The 22,781-nt window shown below is 38.5% G+C and overlaps 1 long non-coding RNA gene across 1 annotated transcript; it reads right to left on the reverse strand.

The window, feature by feature from the left end:
• Positions 1–13,272: 13,272 nt before the first annotated feature.
• Positions 13,273–22,009, reverse strand: LOC139679490 (uncharacterized). Its single transcript, XR_011699200.1, has 3 exons — positions 21,947–22,009; positions 17,838–17,865; positions 13,273–13,292 (listed from the first exon to the last, which is right to left on the reverse strand). It is a non-coding gene; the product is annotated as an uncharacterized lncRNA (long non-coding RNA).
• Between the last annotated feature and the right edge of the window lie 772 nt (positions 22,010–22,781).

Genomic DNA, 22,781 nt, shown 5'->3' on the forward strand with positions numbered 1-22,781 from the left:
AGGCTGCCCAGGGAAGTGGTCACACCACTAAGCCTGTCTGAGTTCAAGAAGCATTTGGACAGTACTTTTAGGCACTGTAAGACCCCAAGTCTCAGAGCTAATTTCTCCCTTTGATTGTAACTCATGGTTCTCCCTAAAGAAAAGAAACATTCTCTCTTCTCACAGGTATTCTGTTGGCAATGCCAGAAAATGTAAGACCACAAGACATGGAGCTACAAGCTCATCAAGGGAGTTTCACTTTAAAAATATACACGGCTTCAACACTGTCCACCTTCCAGATTATTAGAAAAGCCTTTGGTTCTTTTAACACCATAAGAGAGAGTGCATAGGAGAAAAGCTACACATATTTTCTCACAGGGTGCCTTTACTGCTAAACTTTAAAAAAAAAAAAAGTACTTGGCAAAACTTTAAAGGGTAAGGTACAACTAAAATAAAGCTTTTCACAAAGCATTGACTTAGCACATGCTAACACATACAATTTACAAAAAATGAACTCACCCAGTATCCAGCTACCCAAAATATTAAGAAAGGAGATTAGAGGAAGAAAAGAAAGGCAAAAGGAGATATATAGTTACCATTCCTAAATCCAGTGTAGGTTTGGCTACAGAAGTCCAGGAGATGGACTGTTCAAACATGTGGACATCACACGTCTTTGGTTTTATTTGCTCTGGCCCCCTGTGGCCATCCCTCTCAGGTGGGACTTCTGGTCCACTGGTCACCCTAGGTCTCCAGAGTGGGATGAAGGGTGGTCCTGCTGCCAGCCAATCTGAGTTTGCATTAGGTGCTCTGGGGTGTGGTATAGGCTGTGCTCCCAGGCTACCTTTGACTGACAGCTGCGCTGAGATTGCCTGGTGAGGCTCACAGGGGTTGGGATAGGGCTTTACTTTACGTCCGTGAAATCCAACCTTTCCTTTCCCCCTTCTCCCAAACACACACACTTGATTTGGTCTGAGCCAATAATTAAAATAATAATCCAGTGTCTCACAGGCACATGGTGTGATTCTTGGGGTATCCTGTGTAGAGCCAGGCATTGGACTCCATCATCCTGGTGCGTCTCTTCCAGCTCAGCAGATTCTGATTACATGAAAAATCTCATCATCATACTGATTCTCTCTTCCAAATTAGATCCATTTTCCTACCTATGAAGCCTCCTAAGAAATGGTGATTATTAATGCTTCCACAAATACTAAGTATAAAAAAATATAAAAATAAAAATATAAAACAAGGAGGTTTTTTTTAAAAATCAATATAACACTAGACGCTCATCACTTCCTTGTCACACTCTAATTCCTACAGTTATCATGTTAAAAGATACTTGAAAGATGTCAGTTTTGGGACCTCAGTGCTTGAAATATGCTTCTAAGTACCCTCCACATTAAATACATCATCTTTACTGACCCACCGGCATTAAATACATCATCTTTACTGAACCAACAGCTCAGCTGTATCTATGATTATAAGCAACTTCTGAAGAATAATGGTTAGCCTGGAGTGGGACTATTTGCATTGGTCTTTACACTACAGTTTTTTCTAATATTAATACTATAAGGCAATTTACTATGCAGTGCAAACATTTGGTAGTTTGTTACTCCAGGATTGTTGCTTACAGCATCACAGTTCAATCCTGATGTAAGAATGCAGAACACTAAAGGAAACCAAAAGAAGATAGATACAATGTGGTCAAGTCTACTTTGAAAGCAACTATGATTAAAGTGTTTAGCAGCGGTCCTAGCAACTGTTATGCCCTCCACAATATGGTTGACTTGTGAATTTGAGTGTTTCCACGTGCTGGACAGCTGGCACATGTGTCACTCTGTGCCTGCTCAGAATTACTGTACTGGGGAAATTTACCCTGTGAGAAAGGAGCAGACCATAAGCAGAATTCTCTCAACAAATGTAACCATCACTGCTTAAACTTAAAGTTACTAGGGAACCATATTAAGATGACATTAAATAGTCATTGAATCATTTCCCAAGGAGCAATGAAAATTGAAAGGATTACCATATGCCATTAATTTAAACTATATCAGAGTGGCCTCTCATAAGAATAAAAAATTACTACTGTGGGTAATCTATACATATATTGTCAAATTAATTTTGAATCTTGATATTTTTGCAAAAAAGACAAAATAATTTAGAAAATTTCTTTTGTTACTGAAATATTAATTCCTGGAATTGAACACCAAGAGCAGAGGAGAAGTCATTTGTTGACACTCCAGGTAGGTAATTACCTGGTTGAGACAATAAACATCAATATGTCAATAATTGAGGGAACCAACATTGGCTTTCTTTTACATAAATGTAGACCAGATTCTTGGCTGGCATAATAATGAGCATATCTCTGTCCAAGTTAGTGCTATCAGGCTGCATAGATTTACAGCCATTGGCGACTGAGACAGTGTAGACAATAGCTATTTTTAGAAGGCATTCTCTGGAAGAAACTGTTATGAGAGGCCAAATTCTACACCACTTACTCAGATGCAGAGTCTCAGTGGGACCGAGTAAGAAAACAGTGCATCTTTTGGAGGTTATGTCTGAGAGTTAAACATAAATTCTGATGCAGCGTAATAATAATCACATTTGAGCTACATATGTACATGTTTAAAACACTGTAGGAGATAGAGTAAATTTTAAAATCAGTGGGGCTTGAAACACAAGCATGCCTGAGCTGAAAAGATAAGAAAGCAATTTGAGGCATAGATGCTAAGTGTTCTCCCTCTCTTACTCGACAGCTGCTTGTCCGAGGATCTGCCATATGGAAAATATGTGAATACGATGAAACATCTGTTAATGTATCCCTACTCACACTCAGCTCCTCAAAAACAAAAACTGTAGGCTTGTTACTATTTTCAATAGTTCTCAGACATTTGTTATGTACATCGTAGTCTTGGGGCTGCCTGCCTGTTTGAGGCCAGAATGGCAGTGCATTGTGGTCATCTCAGGCATGTGGGGAAGCACAAAGACAAGGTCTTAAAGTAGCATGTAATCCTAAAAAGTGCCATTCCAGAGGATTTCCATTTAGGAATACTTAGCATGAGGAGACCTAATTGCACCAGCAGCCAGTTTAGTTTGCAGTGTGCTCTACCTAGGGAGATAATTACTAGCCCAGCTGCTTCTGTTACCTCTTTTCATCTTACTAGACAGCCACTTCCCTGATCTCTTGTATGTTGATGACACACAGCTTTCATACCTGCTGGAGACACTGACAAATTATTCCTGGCATTTGTTGTTACTATTTTGTTTCTTTAGTAGAGAAACTGGGAGAGTGTTAGAAAAACAGGAACAATTAAGAAAAAACAAGGAGACTCCTTATTCACACAGAAAGGGGAATAACAGTCCAAATGATTGCTTCTGTTGGCTTTCACAACAGTCATGGGTTCCCAAACTTAATAAAATGTGCACCCTTCTCCTTAATGCCTATCTCACACCAGACTGAGAATGCAATGAAAAAGATAGAGGAGTTCAATTGAGCATTATTTTTCTACTGACAGACAGGGTACTTTGCGTCATTTCAAAATCTAACACTCAGTATTTTCTCATCTCTCTGGGATTTTTTTCCTTGTCTGTAAATGCAGCAGTAGGCAAGTTTAACTACTATAGGAAATTTTAATTTGCGACCTGATGATGAGTTGACAATCTGTCTCAGTTGCTGTCACGATCTTCTGTCTCAAGCTGACATGTTTATTCTTGGCCATTTACAACAGGGTTGAGCATGGCATGAAGGAGGTGAGTTTTAAATGTTGGTTTTGATTGACTATGACACTGCAAATGAACATGCCAATACACCCTATAAGTTTGTCATCCTATTTCATCATCTCAGTCCTGCATCTGATAACCCTGGGCACCTGGTACTAGCAAGCCCATAGAACAGAATAGGCATCAGACGGGTGTATGAGAATACCAGCTAATGAGAACAGAATTCAGATGTAAAACTTCTGAAGGGGGGGTGGGGGGTGGGAGGGGGAAGAGCAGTTGATGTTCGCTGCAAAATTCTCTGATACCCAAAAGTCATACCCTTGCTTAAAGAAGGGACCACATAGCAACAGGAAGAGAGAATCACACAAGTTGTCCATGATCATCCCTATATTGGCCAATGAAAGATTCCTTTTAAAGAGCAGGCTTCATGGTACTACTCCCACTGTAAAATGGGTGTAGAGGCAAATCTCATATGATGACGAAGGTGGAAAAATCATAGTAAATCCCCATTTCAGTGCCTTTTGTTTTTACTGCTTTGGATGTGCATTTTTCAGAGACATAAAAGAATGGAAAAACCTACCAAATAAGTAAATGCTCTTCTTTAACCCTTTGGCACTGGGCAAGGAGTGTTTGGAAATCTTGAGTTTTAACATCAGAGGTATCAAAACAAAATAAACAAAAAAACCCAGCTCACAACTCTCAAAGTCTGGCAAGAGAAGTGGAGAACATAAAAGCTGTGAAAATGAGGCTAGTTAGGCAAAAACACAGAAAAGGACTGGCGCTAGAAAATATTAGTTCTCTGATGGACGTTTGAGAACGTACAAAGAAAGTTCAGGTGTTTTTTTAAAAGGATGCACTGTTTCTGCTTTTGAAAAGTGGTGATTAAAGCACAAAATTAATTCATCTGATTAGAAAGTAAATAGCAGTAAACTATTCTTCAGAAGCTGTTTACTTATTATCATGTTCCTTCATTCTAGTAAAATAAAGAGTTCTAATAAAAGTGATGCAACAAAGTGTTCTGAGTATTATAACATCACTTTCCCAAGCCTGGAAATCCAGGATTCAAATAGCTTAACCACTATGTTTTCAAAATAAGACAAGACAGAAGTAATCTGCATTTTGACACTAAGTAATGAATAAACAGAAAATTAGCTGTTGTACTCCTTTTGGCTGTGACACACAATCATAAAAATGGTTCAGTTGCTCAAATAGAATCAATATAAATATGTCAAATAAAATCAGCAGACAATTTGGTGTGATACTGTATATTTACATATTCATGTTATCACTAAATATAGGCACATATTCTTACATGTGTATGTGTGCACATGCGCACATGCACACATGTGTAGATGAATTCCTTGATTTTATCAAGATATTTCACAAGCCCTGTATTGCCATAGGATCATAAAATGGTTCAGATTGGAAGGAACCTTAAAGATCATAACTATTTGAAAGGGCTGATATGAGGGGTTTAACATGTAAAAGTTTTAGAGGAGCTGAGATATGGGGACAGAAATCCTCAAATGGGGATTTCCATAAGAATGCTGAAGTACAATTTGTAATGCTCATGGCAATGATAATCTTCCAGATCATTCTTCTTTCTATGCTTTTTCTGCCCAGTGGAAAAAAAAAACATTTGGACACACATTCAGATGTAGAGTTTCTTCTTTTTTCCCAGGCACAAGAATAGAACTGTTTAGTTCTGTTTTTATATATGTCCACTAAAACCAGAAGAAAATAGGTTACAGAAACTGTGACAAGAAGATCTGCAGGTGTGTGTCCCATGATCAGAGGAAGAGCAGCTCAGAGGTCAGGAAATTTCTGGTTTTAACTTTGAAGATGCTGTATAATAAATTCAAGATAAAATTAAACCATCTTTCCCCACTGGAAAAAAAAATCAAAAACATTTGCTAAACCTTCATGTCAACATATTGCATATTTTACCTGGATTGATTTTGAGCTGTGTGACTCCTCCTTCAAATTACATTTCCATTAAAGGACATACAGTTACCATGTACTTCTATATTCTTTCACCTTTCTGTCTTGATGACTGCTACAGTTTCTGTAGATACCTAACAATTAAATAAAAGACACAATGCCCTTTAAAAGAGCTGTGCAAAATTCAGGTACAGCTCTCAAAACTATTTTCAATCCAGCAAGTAAACTAAGGATTTGATGGTGTCAGGAAGGCCAAACCTCAAATCACAGTTGAGACTCGCAATGGATGATAAGGTTTCTTTTAAAAAATATGGTTAAATGGTTGGGTGCAGTGTGTAGTGATGACTGGGTTGTGCTCAACTTGGAGACCAGTAGAAGTAAAGTATCCTGGAACTATCCTGGACCTGTACTGTTTAATTGCTTCATCAATAACCTGGAGGAGGCATCAGAATGCTTGAACACCATGTTTACAGTCCAGCCAGGTGCATGTACATGAACACTGATCATTCTCTTTGAACAAGATGGCATATATTTTCCATGCACCTGAGCTAGAGATAGTAGTCCTTCCTTGTTTCTAACTCTCCGTCCTGTGCCTTGTATCACCATCTTCCCAGCCTGCCCCACTCTTATCCACTCCTCAACCTGTCCCACATTTCCCTGTTCCCCATGTGATCTTTTCCACTTTTGCTTTCTTTTTCCCTAGTCCAAACCCACCTCTTGTCACTGTTTTCTAACCAATCACTTTCCTCACTGTTTCTCCCCTCCCAGCCAGGCTGTCCCTGAAACGCATATTTTCTCCTCTCTCTAAGTTTTCAAGCTACAGCCAGGAGAGTGTTGAGAGGACAAGACAGGGCAGGTTATGGGTTTACCCTTTTGTCCCCTGGAAGGCACAGTAATTTGTTTCAGGGACTGGCCCAGACAGATGCTGCAGATTCAGCCTGGCCCATACTTGATGCTGATGCTGACCTCTGGCAAGCAGATGGAAATGGGGTTTCTGGGAGATTCTAACAAATTAAGGTTTTGCTGGTTTTCACCAGTCACTCATTTTGAATCTCACTTTCATTGCTTCCCAGATAAAATAATGCAGACAAAACTAGATCACAGTAGAAATACTTAACAAAAAGTCTTAATAACAATTTACTTTCATTAGGAAAACATTAAGACATCCCTGAAGAAGTCATTTTTTTGACAATTTAAACTTGAAACAGGGAAAGAAATTTAAAGTAACATCCAAGGTGGAAATTAACCTATTTGGTCAATTTGCAGCCAATGACAAATGAAGAACATGGTGACAATGGAAAATGGAAAGCAAACTTAACTGTAGTTATCATTTCCACTGCTTTCTTAACCAAAGATTCAACCAGCTCAGCCACCTCTGTACACAGTACTTCTCTCTCAGAAAGCGTATATGAACCACCTCCTCTTGCCTAGTACAGGATAATACAGAGTGGGGCATTAGTGAAGCACAGAGACAATTGACAATACCTGAACATCAACTGAGCATGTGATCCTAGTCATCACTGGCACAGCCAAGTGATCTCCAGGAGCAAAAGAGAAATAAATTATTTCTCTTACCTGTTAAATGACAAAGTAATGAGAAAAGAGCTGTTCTCTCAAATCTAGATAGTCTTTATAAATTCATTGACCCTAACCCAAGAATCAGTTATAGTCATTAGGGTATCCAGTGATTTGACCATATTCTACCAGATTGTAGGGGGAGCTTTTTAAGAGAATTCCAAAAAAAATGCAGAATTTTTATCAAGATTTGAGATTTGTTAATTTAGTATTAATGAAACATGAAATATGCCAGCTGCTAAACTTGCCAGTGTAGGCAGATTTCCAGATTAACCTGCTTTACTCTCTTTCTTCTTCAGTGGTGATATGAAACAAAAATAGCATTTTTTGTTTTACTTTGCTTATTTTTTCTGAGCATATGTGGAAGCTTTGTTTCTAATGTTCTTGCTTTATATTATGTTCCTCAGAAGATCCAGAAGTAACACAGCCAAAGATAGTTCTAATTATCCAATATACAGTATGCAGAAAAACACAGTATTATGAATCTTTTTTCTTCTTTCTATATTTTGCATCTGTAATCAAGCTCATGTGTAATGAATAACACTTACAATCCTATTACTTATTTGTGCCTTTAATTCAGAAAGTAAGATAAATAAGTGGTGTCAGCTGGGCCAGCAATTAACTATGCATTGAATTGCAGTTTCAAAAATAGAGCCTAAATTGACTCTCTTAAAAAGGCTGGTCCCAGAATATCACTATACCTTGTGCATTCCTATATGTATTATTAAAGTAGACACAGCCATCAAGTATTTCCTAATATGCATAGGATATTATGGAGTGGACACATACTGCTCATTTATGAAAGAGAATCCAAAAAGGCAGGAATGAACTCAGGGACTTGCAACATGAGTGACTATCTGATACCTTCAGGTCTCTGGCCATGTCTACGTGACAGCCTATAGTGCTATGCATGAACACACAGGCTTGATGAGCACCTGAATGAGCATTGCTACAATGTCAGGGTTCCTCCATGGCAGAGTACAGAGCAGAGCACCCTCAGCCTTTTGGCAGGGCCTGGCTTATTCAGAGCTAACTGCGGCAAGCAAGCCAAGAAGTGTCTTGCAGTATCAGCATTTGCAAAACTAAGGCAACCAGAATCCACTGCATTTCTCTGCAGTCAATCTGGTGTAGAAAGACTACAACCTACTCCAGTTTCAGACAGAAAAATACATCCATATATATACTTTAGTTGACCCTGCACTGAGCAAAGGGTTTGGACTAGATGATCTCCAGAGATGCCTTCATACCTCAAGTATTCTATGATACCTGACATGGGGCAAATGTCAATGCTATCCATCTCCTCATTAAAATTCCAAGACATCACTACTCTGAAAAACTTCAGACTGAGTAAATGAGGGAGCTGGGGAGAGGGTAGATGCCAAGTGAAACATTTGAATAGAAAAATCTACAAACAAAAAAAGAAAGAAATTTGAAATAGAAGAGCTGGATAGCGGCACAGGCAGCTGGTCTAGAAGAAAGCTAAACCCTTTTGGACAGTCCTGTTTTCTCTGAGAGAACTGGAATAAAAGAGTCATTGTGAATATAACAATGAAAGCATCAACTGTTTTCTTCTGTCAGCAAGTAATTGGTAAGCATTTCCTTAGTTTTGACAATTTGCTATATTTAATTGTCACATAATTTATGCAAATCTATTTCCATCATGCCCACAGAATACTAGCTATTAGTTATTTATGAGTAGTAGCGAGCTATGGGTCAAGACTAAAACTGTTCAAGCAGGAGAAAACAAACAATTTAGGAATAATGAGCAATAGATATTTTTTCTTTCTATATAGTACTATACCTGTTTCTAGGTGAATCCATACTGTAAGTCATCATTCACTGAACAGATATTAAAAAAAATCCATTTAAAAGCACACCTAAATATCAAATAGGAAAGGTATCTATGTAGCAAAGAAAAATTGTAGCATATTCTGGGTCAGATATTCTAGACTGGTGTAAAATCAACATCATTCTAGTGACAACAGTGGGGTCACTGAAGTTTCTTTGATTTATACAAGACACAAGTCTGGACTTTATTTCTTCTTTTTTTTTTTCAATTCCCATTTTTCAACCTGCTTCCCTGCAGTAGATGACTAGAAAGAAAGACTTAAGAAGAACAAAGTAGCATGCAATTTGAGAGATGAGATCAAAATTTATAAAAGAATTAACAGTTTATTGCATAGAGGCAGAGGAAAGAGAAGCCAGATTCTGGCAATGTTTCTGTGGTGGTGACATGTTATCTTAGAGATGATGGAGATGAAGGGTGGAAAAGAAAGGATGGAATCAGGAATGTCTCCAGTTCTGCAGTAATTTGATACTAACCTTCAAGAGCTAAAAAAATTCTTAACAAAACTTGTAACAAATTTAACTTGGGAAAAGGTTAGAGAAACGGACTAATGAAAATATTTTACCCAGAGCACATTTAGAACAGGTTTTCCTCACCAGATTTACTCTGGTGTTTATTTTGGCTATTTGTTTTAATATTATAATTATTATTTATCATTAATTAGGACTATGTCTGCATTTTTCTCACTGTCCAGCTCTAATGCCATGATAACCAAAAAAGATATTTTTCTAGAAAAATTGGGTAGCCTGGACATGTGAAATCCTACCTTGAATTTTCCCAGCTCAGAGAAACCATGCAATAAGGGGAAGTGAACTTGCCTGAATTTGAAAACAAAGGGATACTGTCTCATATGTACCAGTGACAGACCCGAAGGACCACAACACTTGCTTCACCCATCATCTCTGCCATAATCCTGACTACATAAAGACATGCACCATCATGTACATACACGCATGTTTTGTCTTCACCATAAGAGAAATATGAAACAAAGAAAGAGGCTAGGTTTGATTTGTGAAATGCTTTAAACCGCAGAACTACAGAAAACACATGGGAAACAAGAAAAGCAGAAATTTCTGAAGAATAACCACTTCAAACCCAGTTGCTTAAGCTACAAAAAAGAAAAAAAAAAGAAAAGAAAAAGAACCATGCTCAGGAACCAACTCTTTAATAAAATGATACTAGGCATGTATAAAAGTGTACTGTCTGAACTAAATACAACATACAGGAATGCTAGTGGGAAGTAATTTACATTGACAGCTTTTCAAAACAGATAGTTTTCCTTGATACAAAATAAAATTTTTAAGAATACACCACAGCTGTTTTTAAACCTACACTGAAAGTTCCTGGAGGGGAAAAAGAAATAGGAATAGCAGATAAAAATGACTGTAGAAAGGGAAAGGCCTGGTCCTAGCCAGCCCTTTTTCTACCGTTCCTCCTTTGACTAGATATAAGAAATGGGACAGGACACAAGCCTGAAATCTGGTTCCACAGATCAAAAGAACTGTATAGTCTGGTCTTTGCTAGACAGTAAAAATAAACACAGAACAAGAGAAAATCAGGATAGAGTGAGTAAAACACTCAGAAATAAAAGCAGTAGCCAGTGGAACAGAGAAGAAATATGGAAAATTCTCCCTTTGCATGGCCCAAAGGGACAAAACCAGGATATACTTCAAGTAAACCAGGCACAAATACATCCCTGATACAGCCTGTAGTCTGATAGGACCAGCTCTGCTTACAGGAGCAGTAAGATCCTCTCATTGCACTCTCACAGTTCCTCATGACTTAATGGCAGTTCAATTGCATGATAAACCTCTTTGCAAAGATACAGGGCTAAAGGTCAGCCAAGGCCCATGAAGGAGTGTGTCAGTCCTCTCCTAATTAGTTCAGGCAGAAGGAACCTGATCAAAGAAGTGCTGACATTCAATCAAAAGTCAGACAATAAGCTCATGAGTAATAATCACTGTCACATTGCCAGGATGTGCCAAGACTTCCACTGAAGTACGTACTGGAAAAGGAGGAGGAGGGCCAGAATGGCAATTGCAACATATGTGACAGAGGCTCAACAAAAGTAAATAGCTCCCTAGCCAGAAAATAACCCTCCCTGATACCCCTATGCGCTGCAGACAAAACACTGTGCACACTGAACTTGTCTCACCTCACATAGTAGCTGAATGTAGGAGACTTATCTGGGTGCAAAACCTACAGGTGCCGTTGCAGTCATCCACAAGCTGCATTGCAAAAACCTTGCCCAGCACAGATGAAACCAGCTCAGTATGTGAATTAAGCACATCAGCGGTCTAAAGGACAAGGAAAAGGCTGGCAAAGAATTTACTCTTTTGGAAAACAAATACACTAAAGCACAAGTCATCTTTCCAATCTGCCAGTCCAAGTCACTGGAAAACTGCCTTACCTCATTGGGGTGGAGCAAGGACATGTCTCTAGGTCTTCACCATCACAAGATTGTCCTGCTTTTTAGGTAGCAAGGCCAAAACTCTTCATTGACAACAGGACTTTCTCCCTGATATTCTCTCCAAAAAAACTGTGGCACAGAGGGTCAGACATGAAGACAAAGCTTGTAGGATATTATGGCAAAACTACCACAGACTGTGTTTCCCTGGAACTAGGGTTTCCAAGGAAAAAAGTCAAGACTTGAACATGTCCAGCCTGGCTCAAATCTGCTCAATACCAGTGCTAAACAATGTATGTGTCATGTATCACCAATAAAATTATTAAATATTTACTTCTTTGTCTTAATGCTGTAGTTTCCTCAAGCAAAAGCATTACCATCTCCTATAAATGTAAAATATATACAAATGCATATATAAATGTATATATATAAAATATATATACATGTAAAATAAATATTAAAAGAATAACTTAAAGACTCTTAATCATTCCTTCCAATAATCTAATTTTGCTCATCAGTCAGACACGTCTCATGTCATAACAGTACATGCTCTGGCAACTGCAATATGGCAAAATCATACCATTATCTTTCTCTTATACTTTTCGGTTTTTAAATTAACTAATTAACTAATTAACTAAATAACAAAACAAACAAACAAACAAACGCGTCTTTCAGAATACATCATGTTTCTTGGAGACCAGTTCCCACATACCTTTAAAGAGATGATGTTATTTGCATTTAAAAATATTCTCCTGTGAAAACATCTCTGGTCATGAGCACCTCAATCAAACAGAAAATATCATATAGAAATAAGATTTATAAAAACTGACATATTTTTACTGAAAATCAGGTGCATAACACCTGACCACAGTATAATGTGCCTAGATGTGTAGTACTCTCCTATTTTGTGTCTATTAAATAAAACCTCTGGCTTAGACACTAGGCGCATGAACCTGACACAGAAATGTCTGCTTTCTGTGGCCAGAGATGACCAGAAGGGAGGTGGCTTCCTAATCAAAACCTTTTGGAAGCATGTGGAGTGCTGGGAGTGGAAAGGCTATGCTAAAGGGCAAACATATTATGAGCTTGGTCACTGCAAAGGTACTTGGAGTATCACTTCCATGCCAGTGCAAGTCATTTTAACTTTTTTCCTTATAGAAAGGTTGATGTTGACTGACTGCCTAATGAAATGCAAGTACAACTGAGGCAGAATTTGGTGTCACCAGCTCTCCACCACAGTGACAAAAATGAAAAGAATCTATCTGAGTACATGGATAAGGAAAGGAGTCTGGCAGGGAATGTCTGTGAGTTTCTGCCTCATTTCCAAACAAGTAAAGCATGTGACTTTTTTATGAAGTATATTCAGATAAGGTGGGCGGGGGAGGGGAAGGGGGGGGGGGAATGAAGCTTATCAGTGTAGATTCTTATTTTAAGTTTTCCATCTCTATATCTGGAAAAATAATTAAGAAAATGTTGTGTTTTCAGTACCTGCAGCTTTAAGTGCAAGTCAAAGTACAAGTCATTGCTTGTAATGTTTTACAATCCTGTATTATTTTATCACTTTCAGACACCAGCTACATTATGCAGCATGTACAGCTTATTATTTTCCACAAGTCCAGTGAAATGCACCTCTATTCAAATTTTTAAGTGGATGTTAACAGCTAAGGTCATCTCCACAATATCAAAGTAATTTGGATATGCAATGGATGTAAAAGGTCAACATTTTCAAGTACTCAAACACTTTTGAAGTTGGAGTAACTCTGTTCCATTGAAGTTCTACTCATCTCTTCAACACATATTAACAGGAGCTGTGGACAGTCAGCAAGTCTGAAAATAAAGAAACCTAAAGTTAATGTTGTCTTTTCATAAATGTGCCTGCAGGGATATGCTAGCAAATTATGGATTCTGGCATTCCAGCAAACAGATAAGTAAGAAGAAAATGTGTTTGGAACTGATACATCTAATGAGAAGTGTTTGGGTTTTGATATGGGAACCTCTTACTGTTTTTAAAACATTATTCAGTGGAAGGAAAGAATCTTTGAAGAGGCATCCATTCAATCAATTAAAAAACCAAAATATTTGGGGCCATATTCTCCTCCCTTAACTCTTGAAATTTCCATTTGCGCACCTAAGCCTAAGCCACTGTCGGTTCTTTGAACCTCATAGTGAGAAAGAAATTACTGCTGATGTGATACTATTTTTGTCCTTTGTTGTTGTTGTTGTTACTCTTAGTTTTCCTTTAAAATAAGAGAACTGTATTTTGAAAGATCTTGGTGCAGCACAGTGTAACAGCCTCATGCTGTAAGTATATTTTGGGGAAGGAGGGGAGATTAGCTTCTCTGCAGTTAGAGGGCTGAGGTGGGAAGGTATCTCCGGAGAACCCCTAGTCCAAATCCTGCTCAAAGCTGAGTCACCTACAGGAGGTTGCTCTAATAAATCTGTGAACGTTTCGGGACACTAATCTTGAGTGTCAGGCAAGAAGACCAGTGCTTTACTAGCACTGTGTGCTTCACACAGCAAGAGAGCAACAGCAGTGTTGAATGTATCAGGAAATTCATAGTGGCAGAACAGCTCCCTTGACCAGAAACACAAATATTCAAAAACAATGAAAAAGACATAAAAAATAAAAATGGGTGGGGTGGGTAGGGAGAGACAGGAAAGGATTCAAAAAAGTCATGTTGTCCTATGTAATGACTTGGTAGGAAAATGTTTTCACACTTCAGCCCACTGAAACTAGACTGAAGCTCCACCCTGAGTAATGTCTGTATTTTAACTGTAGATAATTGAAATGGAACACCCCAGCCTTTACTTACCCTGCCTAATGAATGTTATCATGTGGAAAAGGTAAATCAATAACAGCTGAGATCAAACATACCAGTCTCCTTTTCAGTGTACTATGCTCTCATTTATATAAATCTTTACAACCCAACTGCCCTTCTCATTTAAACACAGCGAGTGAAACATTGCCCAGTACAAAAGACCTTCTCTCTTAAGAATTATCCATGCTGTTTGAAAGGGTAGCCCAAATGAATTGCTGGAATGACCATAGAAAGGGCTACTCGTTAGCTATGACTGTCCTTGGGAATTAGCCAGATGTGAGGTAACAAGACCAGAAAGTGCTGTTGGTATTGGCAGCAAAGGCAAGGTTCATCATAGTACCTCTTGTCTAGACTAGGGATGTAAAAGGAAATAGAAAACAATTCTTTGACTATATGCACTCAGTGTTCCGTCCCCTTTTTCTATAGAAAAATGTGAGACATTTGGAATTTTTCATTTTTATTTAGGAAAGAAAAAATTGGAAACCAGAGTGACTCATGCTGGAAAATGTTTGACTGGCATGTGTTAGCCAGCTAACTCCAGAAAGTTAAGGCCATAGAAAGAGTTTGAGGAAGGTATGTGAAATCAGACTTTAACTTAACTCTTAGTATCCTTATAATTCATTTTGATTTATTAACTATGTAAATAACAAGGAAGTCTCTTATATGGGCAATCTATCTGTGTGATATATGCAAAGAGGTTCACATACCCTGGGAATAAGTGTTTCAGTTTTAGGAATATGTTACAGGTCCATTCCCAAATGCATTGCACAAATTTCCTTTCAGGTAACTCTGCAGCACAGGTACCCTTGAGCGAAAGTTCAGATCAGACTCTTATTTCTGACTCATGTGGGTCAGCTGCAAAACCAATTATTTACTCTGCAGAGCATTCTGGCACTGTGGGATCCCTGTCTGAATTGAGATCCATATACTCTTTACACAAAATTCCTTCTCATTTCCAACTGCTACACTTTGTTCCCTAGCCAGTTCAGCTTTTGTTACAGAAGGGCTGACTGACCCAAAGCTATAGCCTGAAGGAAAATTTATAGTGTTTTCTCGGGATTTTCCCCAGAAGCTGCATCACACAGTTTGGGGATTTTTTTTCTGTCCAATGGCAGCTACTGTAAGCTTTACAGCAGCTCTCACTCTTCTTTGCCTCTTTTCCTTCATCAGAGTGCTAACATCCTCCATTTGCACCTGCTCTCATTTCTTTTGGGAAGGGTAGGCACTAAGTTTCTTCAGTTGTCACATCTATCCTACCTCTCAGGTCTCAGCATTTACGTATTGACTCATTTCCTAATAGTAGATCAAAAGGAAAAATTCGCCATCTACACTCTAGGATATTTTTAGCATCCCTACTAATTCAGGCTATTGAGAAGGTAAGGGAGCATTACAATGCCTCCTTCTTCATCACTAGCTGCTTATAGACACCTTGCCTTCTGTTTCCAAAAACACCTTGTTCTTCACTTTCTCTTCCAGTGTGCAGTGCCAATGCATCCTTCATTGTGCTGACAAGGGCAGAAGTGAATTTTTCCATATCTTTTTATCATTTCAAATAAAATTCCATGTTCTTGCAGAGATGCATGGTTTTAGCAGCACAACTGACAGGGGTCACAGCACTTTCACCTAAACCTACCTACCCCTGTGGCTCCAGATCATACAACACTGTAGTGCAATTCTGTTTGCCACTCCGCATGCATACAATCCCCTTAAAAGGCATTTTTGTTCATTTTTTTTAAATCATTCTCACATTCCTTTGCTTCAGTCCCCCAGTACTACCATTCAGCCACAGAGGCTAGGCTTCCTATGCCAAACACCTACAGTGTTGGAGTCCTACCAAAGCAGCCCAGCATGTTGTCTTCTGCCTGATTCTTGGACCTCTTTGCTTTTCTAATCTTTGGTTGTCAGCTTGTCACTGAAGTGGTATCCTCATGTTCCATCAGTGACAGGGCCTCAGATACCAAACATTCCTTACATAGAGAAACAACAATAAAGATGTGAGCAAAACGGACATCTGCACCCACTTCCTGCCTCCTTCTCAATCTTCTATTACTATCTGAGTTGCATGGCATTTCTTAAGGAATCAAAGGACCTTCCTCTCCAAGTTCACTCTGCTCTGCCAGCTTGTTTTCTAAGTAACTCTCTAAACATAAAGCCTTTTCTCAACTTTATGCCCTTCCATATCCTCATTAAGACTTCTCTTTATTATCTCTTTGCCGGCTTCCAGTCTCGGTTGTTATGTGATTGTCTCATAAGATGCTCTACAAAACCATCTCTAAACTGATCCCCCATATTCAAACTTGGGCTGGATAATAATGAGCTCTTTGCATATGTGCAATTAAAACCATCCAGACATAACAATGTCTTGAAACGCTCCTTGAGATTTCAATCCGACATAAAGTTTAAAAATAAAAAGAAAACATGCATGTAGTCTGGTGTTTGACAAGGATGTGCACATCTTCTATGTGAAGTAGGACTGATATGTCATCAAAATCATCACAAAATTTTGAAAAGTGAGAGCTCTCCTTCATGTGACTGTCTTATGAAAAGAGGTGGCTGAACAGACAAGGAAAACTTTTGGTAATGACAAGACAAGGGCTGGAATAAAGGCAAGAACAAAGTAGAAGAACAACCTGTGTAGCTACAGCAATGAAATCCTAGTCTGGCTCCCAACTTGGAGGTTAACAACTGAAGTGCCAGACATTTTAATACTTCACGATTGTTCAGTTTTCATTTAGGGCTTTGCACATGATTGAATCTATTGAGAGACTGTGTCTTGGCCTTATATTTCTAATATATATTTCATTCCTTTTACATATATATTACACATGCTACTCAGGGCCAGGTGTTGTATTCATTATGCAATCTGCATTTAGGAAGCATTCCTTTTGGTTCACCCAAGCAAGAAATGCAATCCCCATTTGGTGTCCTGTTCATCCATACATGGAAAATTCATCCATCATTTAATCTGCTCTGAAACTAGTCTTCATCTGATACTTTGGAGTGTTCAGGACAATTTTTTCTTTTGTGTGTCTCATTTCTGATTCTTTCTGGACCAGAGCCAGAAGTCTTACAGGAAACTATCTATACATGAGAATAAAAGCCCGTTTTAAAAGGTTAGAGTAGAATGGGTCAGACATATGATCTAAAGGTAAAGCCTCTCCCCAGCAGCCGTCTCATTATTTACACTTGATCACATGTCAAGACCATAAGTCAGATCTGCATAACTAACTTCCATTCTCTCTCTTACCTACAGAAATGACACTAAAATAGCTCACTCATCCAGGATTGTTCACTGGTTGTTGTCAGGTCAGCTGAAGAAAAAAAAAATTATAACTTGCTGGTGTTTTATAATGTTTTCCATTCACTTCTCTTTTTTCTATTTAATCAGGTTATCACTTGGAATGCAGCAGAGGTACTGCTCACATCCTGAACCCTGTGGTGCAAATGCAAACAGTGTTTTCTAAATGAATATGGATATGCAAGTGTTTTTTAAGTTGTCACAAAAAGGGAACTGAATTTCAGTGAAAGCAAAGTTTATTAAAGACATACATACCTGAAGAACTGAGAGGGCAAACAAATTGCTGTGGAAAAAAAATGTCGACAGTTAAGATTAAGATAACCTTATTTTTCAGTGATCAGCTAACTCCTGTAAGACAGCTGGACTGTGCTTCTCTTTACCAAACATTATTTCAGTTTTCTAAGATAGAGTAACTAATCACAAGACCTCTCTCAGAACTGAAATGAGTGGGCATACACTGTATCTTGTGTAAGTGACATTATCGCCATGATTATTATTAAAGGCTGCTTTTGTAGGCTGATATACATAGAAATGAGCTTAGTACAGCTCTGCTTGGTATAACTTATTCTCCACGTCTTTATTTCTCAGTGTTCCATGAGTCACTTCTCCATCTTAATTCCACACTAACACTGTGTAACACTCATAGTCACAGAATCATACATCACAAAATAATTTAGGTTGAAAGACACCTTCAGAGGTCATCTAATCCAACTCCTTTCTCTAAATAGGGTGAAATAGATCAGACTGCAGGTCTGTCCAATTGAGCCCTGAACGTTGTGAAAGACAGAGAGTTTACAGCCTGGGCAATCTATGTAATATTATTTTCCTAATATCCAATAGGAATTTTTCTGTATTACACCCCATGTTTGTTGTACCTCATTGTTTCACTGTGCAACTCTAAGAAAATCCCAGCTACATGTCCACATGTAGTTGAAGATAGCAGTGAGGTCTTCCTTTAGCCTTCTCTTCTGAAGGCTGAAGAGAACTTTTCCCTCAGCCACAAACTGCATGTCCTTTCTCCATTCCTCTCCCAGCTAGATGACATGCAGTGGACTCAATCCATTTAGCTGAAACTTTTCTTGTCCTCGAGAACTGAGGCAACACTCCAGATGAGGTCTCAAAAGGGCCAAATAGAACAATGCTTATCTCAACCTGTTGGCTACAGTCTTATTTATGCTGCCCACATTGTTGTTGGTTTTCTATGTTGCAAGGGCACACAGCTGGTTCATGTTGAATTTATTGTCCACCAGGGCTCCCAGGTCCTTTTCTACAAAGCTAGGCAATTGGTCCCCAGGCTAAATGGTTGCATGAGCTTATCCCCTCCCAGATACAAGGGTTAGCATTTTCTTTTGTTTAACTCATGATGTTCTTGTCATCTCTATTCCTCCAAGATGTCAAGATCCCTCTGAAGAGCAGCCCAACTCTCTCCAGTTTAGTACTGTGTGTGAACTGGTTGAGAGGGCACTGTCACATCATCCACATTATAGATGTCACAACAACCGTTGAACAGTACACATTATACTTATCTATTGAGGAAATGACAATATTAGTATATATATTGTTTAACATACGTGCCCTTGTCAATTATCAGCAGAACAAGGTTTAAAAAGTGACTTTCTTAGCAGAAGGATTCCCGCATGTAGCTGCCATCAATACCAGCGTTTCTGGAGAACTCAAATGAAGGAAAACTTTGCAGAAAATTATCCCGTCAAGACTGGAGGAAGTAAAACACCAATCAGTAGAAAACATTTTTTTTGACTTATTGTTTTCTCTGAGCTTAGGCTGTCCATGCACATAAATCTATTCTAATCTATTACACACATAAGAAATGCTTCTTTATCTTTCACTACAATGGATAAAGAAAATGTCCTTTTACCAAGACTTTGTAACTTGCTTTGGGAAACGTTTAGGCTCCATGGGTGTAAATCTCAGGCATGTGCACTTTCCTCCTTTATCTACCTTCTTTCCAAAAGATGTCAGGCTTTCATTAATTGGAGAGAAGAACCATTTGCAAACACTATCTTCATGCTGGTTTTCCACAGCTACAGATGACCCATAAGCCAATAAATGCATCATGTAAATTGACTCTTCCTTTCAGGAGAAGATGCACCATATTTTGTGTCTTGCAAAGAAGACATTTATTCCTCAAAACAGGAAGGACCTGATGACTCATCTCTGATACTATAATATTCAGGTTGCCAATGGACATCTAAAACAAAATTCTTTTGTGCTTGATCCTTCAGGAAGGCTGAATGTCTCCTCTTAGTACATGTTCATGCTGTATATTACCTGAGTCACATTCTGCAGTGAGAAAATGTATTTCTATCACTTTGTGAATCGTCTTTGAAAGGCCTGCATTACCTTTCCTGCTCCCTGTACTTTGTGCTGTGTGTTCACGTAGCTACAGGTGGTCAGGTTGGGCTCTATCCTGTTGTATCTCCAACAGTGTTAGCACCTCTGATGTCCCAAGTTGAAATCATGGCTGGCCCTTATCATGGGACAGTAAGGCCAGAGCCATCCGAAAGACATGTCTTGTTTCCTTACCCTTGTGTCCAAATAAAACCTCTTCCTGTGAGATGTGCGTTAGCAACTGGTCACGGCAACTTCTTCAGGAATGCAAACAAAAGGGCTACAAGTGCAACAGGACTGAATCATGATTTGGGTTTCACAGTATTGGCAGGAAGCTGGCTGGATTTTAGTGATTACTCACACAGTTACTCTACTTGCTATGTCACGCAGGGTCTAGGAGTAAATGGGTTTTTGTGCCTGTTGTCTCACTCTCTGAATTATAGTTGGGTCAGTAATGCTTTGCTGGTTATACTGAGACCAAAATGTCATTTGCAACCGCATATCCAGGAAATCTGTCCTGAGAATTACAGTTTAGTTCAAGAAGTCACTGAATTTCTCCATTCCTTGTTTTCATTCCCATGCAGTAGATTAATTTGAAAAGTGCTAGTGATGCTTTGATGGCAATAATTGCTTATTATTATTAATTCATTTATGCATGTACCTTGATACAATACAATGCAAACAGAAAGTGAAGTCAGCATGTGTAACAGAGAAAAAATAGTCTATGAGAACATATCCTTTCCTGCATATAATGATATGTTTTTGCTGTAGAAAGTCCCTAAGGCTGATTTCTTACTTGCAGTTTCAAAACATCATCATTAGTAAGACACTGGGGAACAAAACTGTTCCATGAATCCATTTATGTCTTTACTGAAAACCCCACTTTTCTACATGAACAACAACAACAACAGTCACTTGCAGTTTTTCGCTCACAGCTTTTGATGTGGGCCAGAAAACCATTTCAGGTAATATGTGTAACACACTCTGCTAATCTGGGTTGACTTGCTAGCTACCACAAAGGAAGGAGCCAAACATAAAATCCATTGTTCACCTCATGACTGGTCATATATTTTTTCTACTGTAAAGGGTTTTTTTCTTTAAATTTGACTTTTGTCGTGGCCATAAATATTCGGAGCTTATACTGAATTAGAAGACACATATTTATGAAATAATTCAATGGTGAGGTAGGAAGATAACTTGGCAAGATTGTTTCCCACCCTGAGACTTATAAATTCCAGGGGTTTTTTTTCTGCCACACCTATTTCTTCTTTTTTTTTCCTTTTCTCTCTCTGTCTCTAATTTTTTTTTTTAATGAAGAGCAGGAGTAACAATCAACTCCGAAAGACATAAAAACTCAAACCTCCTTAATGGGGGACTAATCCTAACCTCCTGAAACTTTTTCCTCAGTTCAGCTAGTTCTGGACCAGGCCCATACACTGGATTGCTCCTGTTCCTCAGCATGTTTCAGCTGACAGTCAGGACTGCACAAGAATGCTTGAGAGAACCCTCTGTCCTTGGCATAAACTGGCTGAGCTGTTAATCGTTTCTCACTGACTGACATTTTAGCCTTCTGACTTTCCAGGTCATCCATTTCTCTCTTCCAAATACTCTCAGGCACACAATATTCTGGTTATTTGGGGGACTTCAGCCACTCTCCACAGTGTTTCAGCCTCCTAGTAGCATGTACCTGCCTAGTAAACAGAGCTCTGACAGCTTTTGACTAGCTCCAGTTTGTGCAGCTGCACTGCACTAGAAGAAGCAAAGAATATACTTCATTTAAAAGTGAAAGAAAGGTTAGTTCGGTAATGTGATCTGTTGCAAAACCACTCTCTCCTCTGAGAGCAGTCAGGTAAAACACATTACACAAAGAATTTCTAAGATTATTTTTTCTAAAGTTGTCAGTAACAATGTTGGCCATTGTTTACATTTTAATTAACTTCTGTTTCACTGATTTTTAAGTATAAACCCATTGCTTTCAGCTGAATTATTGCAAATTGAACCTTTTCAAGACATACCTGAGATCTTCAAAGGCTAGCACAGCTGGTTTATGTAGAGGAAGTCAAATTAGTCATGACTTTATAGCAATTTAGTAGCTCATAGACTACGCAATGATGAGAAATATCTCTTGGAGAACCACTCCTCAGAAGCCTTTTGTATTATAGGAGTTTTCTTTTATACCTTTGTAGTATGTACTACTATAGCAGCTACCTAGAAAATAAGGAAAGGGAGGTTACTTGTGTAGCACAGTAAAATGTCAAAATTAAACCCTCCAGAACTATTCCACTGCTTGTGTCAAAAATAAAGAGCACACCCGGTCTTGACATCACTTCAATGAAAATAAAAGCAAGGCAAACAGCTTGAGTGCCACTGTCCTGTACTTACTACCCTCTCATCTGCACTTTCACTGCCAAAATCTTAACTCCAATTAAGAATTTTATTGCTTTTACACTATGGTTTTCAAATACGGTTTTCAATACATTTACTAGCAAATATGTAATAAATGCATATCAAACTGGGATCAAGCTGTGTAACTGTCTCTCTGAGAACAATGTTGCACACCAAAAAGGAAGTATATGATTGACTCATTTATAGGGAATACATATATAATATATCTGCCTTCATGAATCCCTGATATGAATCAGAATGGTTTATTGATGGTATACATGTAGTGCCCTAGATCTTTGGCTAGGACTACAAAGCATATTACACAACACAGGAAACGTGAAAAGGGAGTTTCAGGCCAAATTTGAAAAGTGCCACTCCCAAACTAGTGACGTGCTGATCTAATCTTCCAACATCAGTCATTTGCTTTAAATTATCCCCCTTGTCAGTAGCACAAAAGTGCTGTGA

The sequence above is a fragment of the Pithys albifrons genome, chromosome 1 (genome assembly GCF_047495875.1).
Source record: "Pithys albifrons albifrons isolate INPA30051 chromosome 1, PitAlb_v1, whole genome shotgun sequence".
NCBI lineage: Eukaryota > Metazoa > Chordata > Aves > Passeriformes > Thamnophilidae > Pithys > Pithys albifrons.